At 33.9% G+C, this 14,337-nt stretch overlaps 2 protein-coding genes across 2 annotated transcripts in view; both read left to right on the top strand.

Moving 5' to 3' along the window:
* The window catches only part of LOC106673015 (LYR motif-containing protein 2), a 31,607-nt gene extending 21,050 nt beyond the window's left edge, over positions 1-10,557 (top strand). Inside the window, exon 4 of the mRNA XM_014404905.2 lies at positions 10,448-10,557. The gene's annotated coding sequence lies outside the window, so the exon portion shown is untranslated. The remainder of the gene's footprint in view (positions 1-10,447) is intronic.
* LOC106673654 (protein ANTAGONIST OF LIKE HETEROCHROMATIN PROTEIN 1-like) overlaps positions 1-14,337 on the top strand; it is a 73,828-nt gene that overhangs the window by 11,192 nt on the left and 48,299 nt on the right. The gene's annotated exons all lie outside the window — the stretch shown is intronic.

The following is a 14,337-nucleotide window of genomic DNA, read 5'->3' as shown; positions in this document are numbered from 1 at the left end:
AACATAATACAATCATATGATTTCAATTAATCTATGAATACTAAGTACATAAAAATCACTGAAACTTCAAGTAGAATAAGCATACATATAACAAAAATTACCTATATATTCCTAAATGTGTCATAATTACATAAACATAAATTATAACAATATTAAGACTATTTTTATTTATTACAATCATGATAGGGCAAAACAAAAGTTTATATTTCTAATCCCATGTAATTCTAAATTCTAAGTGATATACATAAATCCTAAATATAATTCTAAAATAGGATACTAAATGACGTACATATTTTTATTATAAAAAAAATATTTATTGTTTGTGTTTTGTGTAATTGTGTTTTGTGGTAAACGTACGTTTTGTGTGGTAGTCTTGTGTTTGTGTTGAGCTCATGTGTATTTATGTATACATATTGTTTTCATGTACATTTAATACCCTTAGCATTTAGTTTTAATTCTCTTAGTATTTATTCGGCCTTTAAAAACAAATTGGGAACCCTTTTAATATACTCTTTCTTTCACAATATTGGGAATTCATACCCTGTTTTCAATTCTCTTACAATAATGGGAATTCATACCCTTTTTTCAATTCTTTTACAATAATGGGAATTCATACCCTTTTTAATTATTTTACAATAATGGGAATTCATACCCTTTTTTCAATTCTCTTACAATAATGGGAATTCATACCATTTTTAATTCTTTTACAATAATGGGAATTCATACCCTTTTTTATTTATTTTTATTTATGCATATGTATAAATAAAATTTATATTTTATTTATCCATATCCTATTATATATATATAGGAATTCCATTAATTACCTTCAAAATTTTTTTTTTTTTTTTTTTTTTGATTAGCAATCATTTAAATTCACTAGTTCTTTAAGTATTTATTCTTTTTTTATTATTAAATTATCTTCATTTGTTCCTTACTCATCAATATAACATTTATTCTGTTATTTGTTTTGATCGGTCAAGAATAACATAAAAAAAACAAAATTACTTTTATTATTAATATTACTTTTTATTTAAGCTCAATGATAAATAAAAAAAAATCAAGATATGTATAATGCATTAAAACAATGTCAATATTAAATTTTTTTTTTTTTATCTTCTAAAAATAATATCTTGAGCGCGAGTGCGCGCCGAGCCCGGTGCAACACTCTCATCGGGTGCACATTCGTTTTCACTATTATCTTCATTCGACGTTCCTTCTCCATTTATATCTACCCTGGGCGAACGAATTGCTAAATTAGGCAATTGGATCATCCTACGTCTTTCAGCACCTTGTCTACGCATTCTTAATGTGTAACACCCCCTTAGTTTAATTACAAAATACAACCCAATAATAGCAGTTAAAGACGTAATAATATAAATCAAATAGTTAGAATGTTGTTCCTGTTGGTTTCTAAATTTTTCGTGATCTATTCGCTCCATGATTTGTTCTATTTTATGACTGGCTATATCTAATTCAGGAGTATGAAGCGATTTTATATTGTTTCTCTTGGAAAAATCCAAAAATGATAAATTTATTTTTTTTAATTCCAGCTGTAAATTGGGGAGAGTGAAATTTAATTCAGGAAGGATCTCTTTTTGCAATTCCTGCTTTATTATACGCCTTGGAATTAGTATGTAATTGCTCGTATACAATCGACAGGTTTCGTGCATTTCAAAAATACCTGAATCTTCGATCGAAATATCTTGATTACCTAATTTTGGGCAATTTAGGGTAACTACTTCTTTTCGAATAGATGTATAGATCCATCGATTTGAATTTTTCAAAGGAGTCCACAAATTCTGTCTAAAATTAATAATTCTAATTTCGCATGTCGAGGGTACACGCGAGGGTGAGAAAAAAATTTGAGATTCGCATTTATCTGTGTGATGAATGAGCAATTCACTATTTCGGCATATAATATCATTTTTTGATAATTTTAAACATTGACTCAATTCAAATTCTGACATGGTATATGACTGATCTCGAGAGGATTTCATTATAAAATAAGGTTCACTTGGTTTTATAAACCCATAGGTATAGTTTTCAAAACGAACGGGAAGGGGGTGTACGAAGTAATATTCAAATTCTTGGGGTGTAACTATTGGTATATAAATGACAAACACCAGCTTGTCCTTGTTGAAATATACATTTAATTGACAGATTTTTAAAAATAAATGCACCGAATTTTCTTCTAGGGGAGCAGGGAATTTTAAATCGGAAGGTAGATGTAAAGAAGCTTTTCTGAGTGATTCAATTAATTGATGAGGACTGAGAATTTTAGGATGTAACGACCCATGTCTCGCAAAGAGTAACGAATCGGTTATTGTTGCTATGTCTGTTTGAAACTTATTCAACATATATGCCAAGAGCGCAAAATGTTCATCCAACAACTGTTGAACTTCTAAGCGAGATTGTAGCTGAGGTTGTAAGGTTGAATTTATCATTTTTACAATTTGGTCAAGATTTCTTTTCAGGGTCATCTCATTTGAATTTAGCCGCGAGATGGTTTCATTAAAAGTTTTAATTGTACTCGAAACTACCATAGATTGATCCTTTACCAAATTCAGCAATCCATCTTCTTCATTTATTAACTTATTAATTCGTGATTCATAATATTCGCCGTCATCTGCATCTAAGTTACCAAATAATACTTTAATCCCCTTTCCGACCAAATTTAGAACTCCTCTTTTCTCCCTGTGTACGACCAAACTAAATAAATTTGTCTTTTCCTCCTTAGCAGTCTCGACATGTTTTTTTAATAAGTTTAGATCGGTCGCACATACAGTGAAATTAATAAAGAAATTTTTATAACTTAATCTTGGGTGTAAGCAAAGATCCTCTGTTTTTGAATAACATTTAGTTATTACATCGAACTCTTTTTCTAAATTTTCTAAGGATATAAATGTTATTAATCGCCATTCATTATTATAAAATTGTAAGTTACCAATTTTTTCAAAAAGCAATCCGGGCGCGTGCTGGAACGGAGACACATGATAAAACTCTTCTGCTGTACTCCCCAAGACGGTCCCGGTTAAGGTCAGTCTGTAACATTATAATTGAACCTTTTCAGTCGATTGACATGGACTTTGTTTTTGTTTCGGCCCACTTGAATTGTTATAGTCAACCCGTTTTCACTGATTTCAGTAATTAAATAGGGTCCTAACCATTGTGGAGTTAATTTCTTATTTCGGCCACGAATAGGGTTTTGGTCTTGTAGCAACACTAATTCGCCTATCTTAAAATTTGGGTTTCTAATATTTCTGTCGTAATATTTTTTATATGTTTCTTTACAAGCTAAAATGTTTTCTCTTGCCAATTTATTTGAGACCTGTAATTTAAATCTTAAATCGGATACATAATCATCGTACGAATAACAAAATTCAGGTTTCTTCATTAAAGAGGAGGGAAGTCCTGCTACTCTTCCGAACACTAATTCAAATGGAGTATATTTGGTTGCGCTATGTGGCGTGGTATTATAAGAAAATGTCGCATAATGAATCCAATCACACCAGTCTAACTGATCGGGCTTTATAAAATGTTTCAAGTAGTCTAGGTAATGTTGATGAGAACGTTCTAAAGATCCATTCGATTGAGGTCGAAAAGCTGTAGTAGTCATTTTATTCATTTTCAGCAGTTTACATATATCTTCCATAAGTCTACTTACGAAATTTTGACCTAAATCTGTTAATACGGTTTTTGGGGTACCAAATTTACAAATAAATTCCTTTAAAAAGGCATCTGCTACCGTAACAGATTCTTGATCAGGCAATGGAGAAGCTACAGAAAATTTTGTTAAGTCGCATTGTGCAGTCAAAATGTATCTATTTCCCTTTTCGCTAATGGGAAACGGTCCCATTATATCTAAAGAAAGTTTTTCGAATGCTTCCGTTGAAGTTGAAGTGATATTCATTGGCAATTTGGTTCGTTTACGTGTAATCTTATTTGTTTGGCATTGGGGACAATTTAAAACGTATTGCTCTACGTCTCTTTTCAGTCCTTCCCATTGAAAATATTTTTTAATTTTTTTATACGTTTTTGTTATACCTAAATGACCGCTCCATATAGAATCGTGAAATTCTGATAAGATAATTTTCTTATCATCCTCCCTTTTTATGAAGTGTATTGAATATCTAAATAAATATACTTTTCGAAAGTTATCTTTAAAAATGTAACGTAAGTTTACCCTTAAGCTCTGATTTTCTGTCTTACTTGGTAGCGACTGTATGGCGAATTGTTCGATTTGTTCACTTTCAAAAATATTTCTTAAACTATAGAGACTAACAAACAACTCCTTAGGGTTGAAACATGAAGAGTGTTTGTCTTTGTAGAGAATGATAAAAATTTTTAAGTCATCTAAAACAATTTTAAACAAAGTAGATAACGTAGGGTTAGTATTACGAAACGCGATGAAACTATCTAACACAGCTTGTTTATATGGCAGTTTATCGAGAAAATGCAACTCCTTGGGAAAGAGGTAAACAAAACATGAGCTAAGTTGTCGGTGTATTATTTCGTCATGTGTTAAATCTATGTCTTCTACTTTGCAGTTCGTAATCACGCGTTTAGCCTGGATTTCTGTGAATAAAGCATAAGCTTTATCTACATGTTCCCTTCGTTCTTCTTCCTCGAAAGGATCGGGTAAGGCGGTTACTTGAATTTCGGTTACTTGGCTAGAAATTGGTAAACAAGTCAACGAGGGGTCGGATTCAACGACGGGGGAGTTTCTTATCCTGCTTAAAAAATCTGCGTTGTTGTTAATTTTGCCTGCTTTATAAACAATTTCGTAATCATATTGTTCCATAAACAGTTTCCATCTAATTAATTTTGATCCTGGATCTTTTACGTTAAACAGCCATACTAAAGGACGATGGTCGGTACATATTTTAAATTTTCTTGAACACACATAACAATGAAAATGTTTGACTGCCCATACTATTGCGTAACATTCACGTTCGATTGTAGACCAATTCTGTTCAGCTTTCGTTAGCGTGCGTGAGGCGTACGCTATCGGTAGGTCTTTACCTATTTTACCTTGTGATAGACATGCTCCCACTGCATAGAGCGAAGCGTCAGTGGTAATTATAAATTCTTTATTAAAATCTGGGTATTGCAGTAAAGGAGGATTGATCAGTGAATTTCTAAGCGTCTCAAAAGAGTTTTGTTGTTCGTTAGTCCAAATGAAGGGAGTTTCCTTTTTTTAGTAGGTTCGTTAAAGGTTTTGCTACGGTACTGAAATTTTTTATAAATTTGCGATAGTACCCAGCAAAAGCTAAAAAACCTTTTACATCTTTTTCGGTCTTTGGGGTCTGGTAATTTTTTAAAACTTCTATTTTCTTTTCATCTGGAAGAACACCGTCTCTAGTGATCTTATGACCTAAATACAATACTTCTGGTCGTAAATATTCGCATTTATCGGGCTGGATTTTCAGATTATAATTGCGTAATCTATTAAATACTTCTTCTAGGTTTTTAATGTGTGTTCTCAAGTCTTTCGAAAAAATTACCAAATCGTCGAGATAAGCAAAAGCATATGCCATTTATTCCGGTTAATACTTGATTCATTAGTTTTTGCATAGTTGCTGGTGCATTTTTCAACCCGAACGGCATTGCCACATATTGATAGTGCTCTTTACTTGTCGAAAAAGCTGCTTTATGTGCGTGGTCTTCATCTAACTTTATCTGGTGGAAGGCGGAGGCTAAATCCAGAGTACTAAAATATCTACATTCTCCGAGATTATCAAGAATTTCGCTAACCAGCGGTAAGGGGAAGGATTGGCCGATTGTAATCTCGTTTAATCGTCGGAAGTCTACACATATTCTGTACTTTCTTATTCCAGAAGCATCTAGTTTCTTTTCAACTACTAATAAAGGAAAATTGTATGGTGAATCGCTTTTCTTTATCACTCCTTGTTTTTCTAATTCAACCACTTGACGGTCAATTTCTTCTTTATGAGCATGAGGTAAGCGATAGGGTTTTAAATTGATCGGTGTTTCGTCTGAAGTTATTATTTTATGAGTTACAGCACTGGTGGTGGTCAGATGGTCACCCGGTAATAGGAAAATGTCGTTATATTTATTTATCAAGGGAAGTAAAGCTTCTATTTCTTCCTTACTCATATGATCAGTTCGTGTTAAAGTGTTCAAGATTTCGATTCGTTTAGCGGAATTGTTTCTCGATTCGGGGGTATTACAATAATTTGGAAAAATGTTATCATCATTTAATTTTAAAGGGCTTAAAGTTAATTTCGGGGTTCTTACTCTTATGGGATTTTCATTCGAATTAAGTAAAAGTATTCGGAATATATTGTTTTCAATTTGGATAATCGAATTTGGACAGGAAACTGAATTATCTAACTTTTGCTGTTCGCATAAGTAGTATTTAGAGTGGGGTAGTTGATTGAAGTTAAAAATCTGCGCGTAAACTAGTGTTTCTGAGCGTGCAGGTAAGTCTATAAAATCTTCTTCCAGATAAAAATCAAATTTATCGTTATCGATCTGAAAGGTCATATCTTTATAATCAATTTTAGCCCGAAACTTAGTAAAAAAATCGTGGCCTAGTAGACCATCTGTAGAGATAGGAAATTCCTCAGGTATTAAATGGATTTTATGTTTTCGCTCCTGAAACTTAATTTTTTCGTCAGTAAATTTTATTTCTATAGCTCCTAACGTGCTAATACAACCTTCTTCGTGAATTCCCTTTAGAATAATTACTTCCTTTGATACTTTCCCTTTTATGTCCGGCAAGACAGCGCGTTTTAGTAGACTGCATTCAGCTCCCGTGTCCATTAAAAATGTACAAATTTTACCGAGAATCTTTAAACGTGCGACATTGAGACCGGCTTTTATAGTGTAAACTCTCAGATTTTCGCGGCGAAGACCTATTTCCGCTGCTGGTTGCCGCTTCCAGCAGCGCTCCGAAAGTTTAAATTAGTCTTTTGAGCACCATGGTTTCTATTTTTAAGTAAAAAACAGCTACTGATTTCATGACCAGGTTTCTTACAATACGTGCAAATTTTAGACTTAACCCTGGCTTCAGTTGAAAATGTATAAATATTTCCCCGATTTCTTGGGCTGGAACTACTGTTATATCCATTTCTGTTCACATTGTTAAAACCATGTGGAAAAGGGGTGCGCATTGAATAATTAGGATATCTTGGGTGAAAATTCGGGGGCTTAAATAAGTTTTGACTATTATGAGAGGTTTGACTAAATCTGAATTGGTTGCCTCTTGTTCCATTAGAAGGGTAGTACTTTATAATATCAGCTTTACTTTTTATTTCCTTCTCTTCAGCTACTGCGAAAGCAATAGCTTCTTCAAAGGTCTGTGGATTTCTGGCTTTCAAAATTAAAGAATATGAATCTTTTATTCCGGAAATGAAAACGTTTTTTGTCTGCGTCTTTATCAAATCCTCATGCGTTTTTCTAAATTTCTCTTCAACAGTACTAGTTATACAGTCAATTAGTTTGTACATAATATCTTCGAGCCTTTCAGCGAATTCCATTACACTTTCACTAATTTTCTGTCTACACGAGTGAAGCTCTAGTTCCCATTGCGCTTGCGAACGCTTTTCTCCGAAAACTTCTTCTAAATGAATTTTTAATTCTTCAAATGAAGCAAAATTTCTATATTTAATATTTTGATAAGCCTTCCCTTCAACTTTTAATTTAATTAGATTAAAAAGCATATCCCTTTCTGCAGGGGCAACTAGATTTAAGGCTGCCTGATTGACCGATAAAAATTCTGAAAGTCTTTCTTTATTTCCATTGAACGACCGTAATTGTTTTTCGACTATTCTGAGACTTAAATATGAAGGTTCTTCCATTTTGATTGACTTATGATTATCGGAATATAGTAATTAAGATACTGTGTTTATTTAATTATTTAATAATAGTAATGTTTTAAATGCTTTTTTTTTGTAGTTATTCTTGCCGTCAAACATAAAACGTACTTATTATTATTNATCTGTTTGTATCAAAAATTTTCTACCATAAAGATAGGGGCGGAAATGTTTACAAGACCAAACAATTGCTAAGAGTTCCTTTTCAATTGTCGATAAGTTCTCTTCTTGTTTGTTTAGTGTTCGAGAGGCGAACCCTATTGGTAAATCTTTACCATTAAACATTTGAGACAATACTGCTCCTATGGCATAGTGTGATGACCAACGTCAGGATTATGGGGTGGAGACTGGGGTAGAAGTAAACTTACACGGGCAGAGGAAAAATTCAACTTCTGTATTAAGAAATTAATAGCTACAGGAGTGGAGGGCTTACGGGAAACAGGCTCCCCAAACATTACATTCATTCCTATTATATACCCTGGTGGGAGTCTAGGAGGGAATTAGCAATGGTGGGAGTAAAGGGTGTTGGTAATGTCTTATCTTGTGAGTCGGTGCAAGGGGGAAAGCTTTTGAAATAAAATATTTATGAATAATTGGAATAAGGGATATTACACCATATTCATTGTTATTAGATTTTCGAGTGAATTTCTTATTTTTATTTTTATTATAATGATCCTGTGATTTTTTTTTCCACTTGCATTATCCTCGGTTATTTTTTGATATGTATCCCGGCGAGTGTTGGATTTTGGAAAGATAACACGCGAGTCTTGATATTGTGCAGGCCGAAAAAATTGTACTGGTGGTGGTGGTACACCATGATAAGTCGCAGGGATGAATGGATTCCCTTGTGTAAAAAAATTTGAAAAATAAGCTGGTCGCGTTTGATAGTTATTGTTAGGATGCCCATCAAAATTTCTACGTGTTTGATTAAAGTACCTCCCCGACTGCATTGGGCGAAATTGTGTTTTATAGTTATTATGATTCTTTGGGACTGTTTGAAAATGAGGAGACCTATAACTTTTATTTTTCATCATTTTAGGAATAGAACGGTTGGACTTACAACCACATTGATCACATGATTTAGGAGGTTCATCGACAAAATGTTCTAACTTCTGGCTGAATAAGGAGGAGCTTTTTGAAAAGTCAGGGACCACCTCAGGACTTGCCCGATCATCATTGGAGATATTTATACTACGGTTCGCCAAGATCATTTCAATGTAACCTACTTGTTTCCAAAGTTCCGATAATGTCGAGAAATTTGGTTTTGATCCCATTAACGCTAAATATTGGGGATGTAAACTCTCTATGATATGTTGTATCAATTCTTTTTCAGATATATCTTCTAGAATATTAGCACAGGTAATTTTCTTATTCACAAAGCCTCTTAAAGATTCCTTTTCCAATTGGTGCCTCATGAAATGCTTAGCTCTTAAAACATGTTTTTGATTTTCCGTAGTTTGGTTTTTTAGAATACTTTTTTTAAATAAATCCAATGAAATATTAGGGTAGTTGGCTGCATTTGCCAAAATACTTTCTGCCATTCCCTCGTGCATGTCCGCTAATGCTCTTAATATATTTTTAAAGTCATTATTATATCGATCGGCGATAGGATAGAGATCCACTAGAAACTGAAATATTGATTCTGCATCATACGGTTTGAACACATGAACATTTTGAAGTCTACTCATAAGTGACTGTGGAAGCACATTGTTTTTAAATTCGGATTTTCCGTTAGACCCTATCATTGGTTTAAGAAATTGATTACTCGCGAAATTTAGACTGGATGATGAGGAAAGAGAATCAGAATCATCTTAATTGCCGGCATTATGATTTTCATCGCCAAAATTTCGATCCCAGGTTCGTCCTACAGCTCCCTCTGGGTTGGTGTGCAAATTCGGAGTCTGCGAAGCAGCAGGTCCCTCAACCTTATATTTTTTTTGCATTTTCTTTGATTCTCTTTTTAGACGATTTGTGATTAAAATTTCGTATTTTTTTACTAATTCCCCTACGTGTGGTTTCAATTTAGAGCGAATGCTTTCTGGTGAATTGTGTAACACTTGTGATAATGTGTCTCTTATTAATGTTAAATAAAATGAGTTTTGAGATAAATCTAGTGCTTTTGTTAAAGCTTGTGTAATCTCATTCTTTTCACTGTCCAGCAATTGATTAATCATTGTGTTAGGGTCTTGGTTAGGAGTAAAGATTTCTTCATGTTCCGACATATCGTTTCTTACAAGAACGCTGACGATTTTGTCTGTTCAGCTGATTTTAAGTTCTGTAGAAACAAACCACGCTCTGCTACCAATTTTGTAAATGATTTTCTTTTTTTATTCCAAAATGACTTGGGCTTCAAGTATGCCCACAAATCAAAATTTAAAGAGGAAAAGAAATAAATAAAAATTTGGAACATAAAAAATCGTTTTTATTATAAAAATAAAATAAAACAAGAAACTGTTCTGAACTAAAATGAAAAGACTGAAACCACAGGAAAAATGAACTTAATTGCTTCTCTTAGCATAAATAAAATATACAAAGCTCTTAGAACCTATTATAATAATTTTATTAAACAAAGTTATCTATTTTTTTTCTTTTTTTTTTTTTTTTGAAAGGAGCGGGCGCACTCCAAGAAGATGGAAAGGAAAATGATTTTCTTTTCACAGGAATAACAAGGAATAAACTCACCGGACGTAGCAAGTACTTTCATGGAGCTCTCCACTCGGAATGCCCTTTTGTTTTTATTTTCTTGCAACGCCCTATCGGTAGGGAACCCGATGGATCATGGGAGCGATTGGAATGCGCCTCTGACAATTTTGTTTATTTAAATTGGTGAAGTGAGATTTTTTTTTTTAATTTTTGATCCTTACACCATATAGGTGAATTATATGGTGAATTGGACGGTCTAATGATTTTATTTTCTAATAATTTATCTACCTCTATTTGAACATCCTTTTTGAAGGCTACAGGATACCTATAGTTTTTCGTGTAAACTGGTAGATCATCCTTTGTATTAATTTTGTGTTTCAATAGATCAGTACTACTTAGCTGATCCTTTTCTTTTTTTATGATTTCAGGAAATTTTTTTACTAGATTTATAATTTTGCATTTTTCCTCTTCATTCATGTGGTTTGTTCTGATCAAGTTAGGTATTTCATTAATTATTTTTTTAAGATTATCGGGACAATTGGTCGCGTTATTCTTGGGTTCAAGGATTGTTTCTAATTCTTCCACTTCCATGGGCTCGGGACTAATGGTCATGAGTTCATTGGAGTGAATTACACATATACATTCATTATTATTGATTTTAACAATCCCTTCTTCAATGCTATATTTATTATTATTAACTGGTTTGATTAGTCCTGTTTCCATGTTGGGAATTGACCTAACAGGAAGGGAGACTACATTAAACCCTGGTTTTAGATAAATTTTTTTTTCGATCAAAAATAATAATTCTTTTGAACCTGTTTTAAATTCTAACTTTTTATTTTCGAAAATAACATTTGCTTTAATTTCGCTTAACGTCTCATAGCCTAATAATATATCATATTTGGGTGAAAATTGAAATAGGTACATTTTTATTTTTGAAGCAGTAGGGAATACATAACTGGGGTCAAAAAGAATATATTCAGAACCTTGACTTTCGCCATTCGGGGTTTTGACTATAAAGTTTTCTTTAAATTTTGTAATGTTAGGAGGGACTAACGAGGGGTTTATATAATTTATAAGTGATCCGGTATCTACAAGCCATTTTCTGTTTTTCACATCAACAAAATACGGTAATGATTTATTTATCGTTTTTAGTTCAAACTGACTGGGGGGTCTTTCGGTGGTTTGGGGCTTGTTTCTAAAAAAATGATCGGTAAGATTGTTTACCGCTTTAGTTAATGAATCGATTTGGTCTTTAATACGTTGCATTTCATTGTGACTTAATTTACTTTGATTATCTACATGAGTTAATTCATACGGGGATATAAATTTTTTTTGAAAATTCCTAAAATTCGGTTTTGATGATACAGTTCTCATTGAAACAGTGTTTTGGGAATCCTTTTTTGGACTAGGAAATTGGGGTTTGAAAGGTTGGTGTTGGAATGGTTTGTTGTAATTGGTTCGTCTGAATATTGGGTTTTCATGATGTGGTATTTTAAAGGGTGGTAATGGTGTAAAATGTTTTTTAAAATCTATTTTGTTAATAGCGTCTAATGTTGTATTGTATTTGAGTTGCTGTAGTACAATGCTGCAATCATTTATTAATTTAGTTCTTGCATCATCTAAATCTTGTATTTGTAATAATTGTAAATGTGCACCTACTGAAGGATGTACACCGTGTACTGGTGTTCCGATTAAAGTGGCGTTTAATTGATGCGTTAAGTTAATTTAATTAAGAGTTCTCCTGAAATTCTCCATCTGAACAACACACTGAAGAAAAAGAGAAAAATCACAAAATTTGGGTGACTTTGGGTCGACTGTCTTCGTTAAGAAGGCGTGAGTTGAACGAGCATCACGTTTGAAGGAAGAGGGACGGGCTGAAAATGTTGCAACTATGTCTCCTTTCACAGGCAAAGTTTTAATTTGGTGTTGAAGAAAATGGACTAAGTCCTCAAAAGTTGGAATCCGTTTGCCCCGATGAGCCTACTCAAAAGACCGTCTAGAAATCGGGTCTATTGGGTTGTCCGGAAAATAATGCAGGATTTTGGTATTAAACAAAAAAAAAGAAACTAGTTACTTTAAAGCAATGTTCTTTAATCAAAATAATTTCCCATACTCTCAATACATTTCTCCCAACGTGTTGGTAACTTATTAATTCCGTCTGAGTAGAATTCAGAATTTTTAGAATTGATAAAGTCAATAAATGCATTTTCCAGTTCCGTTTGATTTTTGAATATTATGTGTTGTAAGTAGTGGTCCAGGTGTCTAAAAAAATGGTAGTCAGTAGGCGAGAGGTCCGGAGAGTAGGGTGGGTGAGGCAAAGTTTCATAGCCAAGCTCCAATAATTTTTGTGACGTTACACGTGACACATGTGGTCGAGCGTTGTCATGCAACAAAATGGGCCCTTTCCGATTGACCAAAGAGGGCTTCATTACTGCCAATTTCTGATGCATGGTATTAATTTGGTTACAGTATGATTCAGCATTGATGGTTTCGCCAGGATTTAAGAAGCTGTAGTGTATTAAACCAAATGAAGCCCACCATACCGTAACCATTACCTTTTTTTGATGAGTTGGGGGCTTTGGAAAATGTATTGGAGCTTCTCCTTTGTCGAGCCACTGTCCAGAACGTCTAGTGTTATCGTAGAGAATCCACTTTTCGTCACATGTAACAATTCTGGCCAGAAATGGGTCATTTTTGTTTCGACAAAGAAGTGATGCACAAACATCAAAGCGCTGATTTTTTTGGCGATCGTTTAATGAGTGTGGAACCCAATTTTCGAGTTTTTTCACTTTTCCAATCGCCTTGAGGTGGTCAGCGACGGTCGTTTTACTGACTTTGAGTTGCTCTGCAAGTTCTCGAACAGTTGTTTTGGGGTTTTCTTCCACCACTGATCGCAGAACATCATCATTAAGAGAGGAAGGCCTTCCACGACCTTCTTCATCTTCAAGGCTGAAATCTCCCTCCCGAAATTTTTTAAACCACCTTTGCACAGTGCACTCATTAACACAACCCTCGCCCCAGACTTGGTTAATGTTTCTAGCCGTTTGGGCTCCGCTTCGGCCGAGTTTAAACTCGTAAAAGAAAATCGTACGAAATTCTCGCTTTGACATTATAAGGATGACTGAATTATTTCCAAGTAGCGGAATGCTACAGAGGTAAACAAACAATATCATTTGGAAGAGGATTAATAAGTGTTGACATTCATACAAATGAGTAATCCTGTAAACGTAAACAGAATATTTTATATAGATTTTTTTTAATGAAAACTTAAAATCCTGCATTATTTTCCGGACAACCCGATAAAATGGCAAGCCCTCGATTAAGAAAAACATACTCCGCAATATCTCCAATGTTCAATTGTTTTATAGCAACAAAAGGCGCACAAAACTGATCCAAAACAGACTCCAAACCCTGACGCGATTCCACCTTCAATGCACGGAACCCAAAAATTTGTTCCAAATAGTTATCTGCTAAATATCTATCGTCGCTATAACGATCACACAACGCCTTCCAAATCAAGGCAAAATTGGCTCCAGTGGGTTTCAACCCTTTACACACATTTAATGCCGAATCATGCAATTTCGACTCGAGATGCTGGACCTTTTCCAAATCTGTCAGCGAATTGTTATCTACAATAAGAGTTTGAAACAATTCATAGAAAACCGGCCAATCGTCTGGTTTCCCACCAAATTTTGGCAACTCAATTTTGGGAAGGCGAGCTCCTTTGTTCTCAGTAGTTGGGGATGTCGGCTTCGTGATTTCCCGGCCAGAAGATACTTTAACTGCCGTACAATATTTAGCGGCCACCACTTCGATGTGTTCAACCATCTCTTTTATGGTTTCATTAAATTTG

Source organism: Cimex lectularius, unplaced genomic scaffold, assembly GCF_000648675.2.
Source record: "Cimex lectularius strain Harlan isolate CLEC.00 unplaced genomic scaffold, Clec_2.1 scaffold224, whole genome shotgun sequence".
Taxonomy (NCBI): Eukaryota; Metazoa; Arthropoda; class Insecta; order Hemiptera; family Cimicidae; genus Cimex; species Cimex lectularius.
The sequence above is the reverse complement of the archived record's forward strand: the minus strand, read 5'-3'. Positions and strand labels throughout refer to the sequence as shown.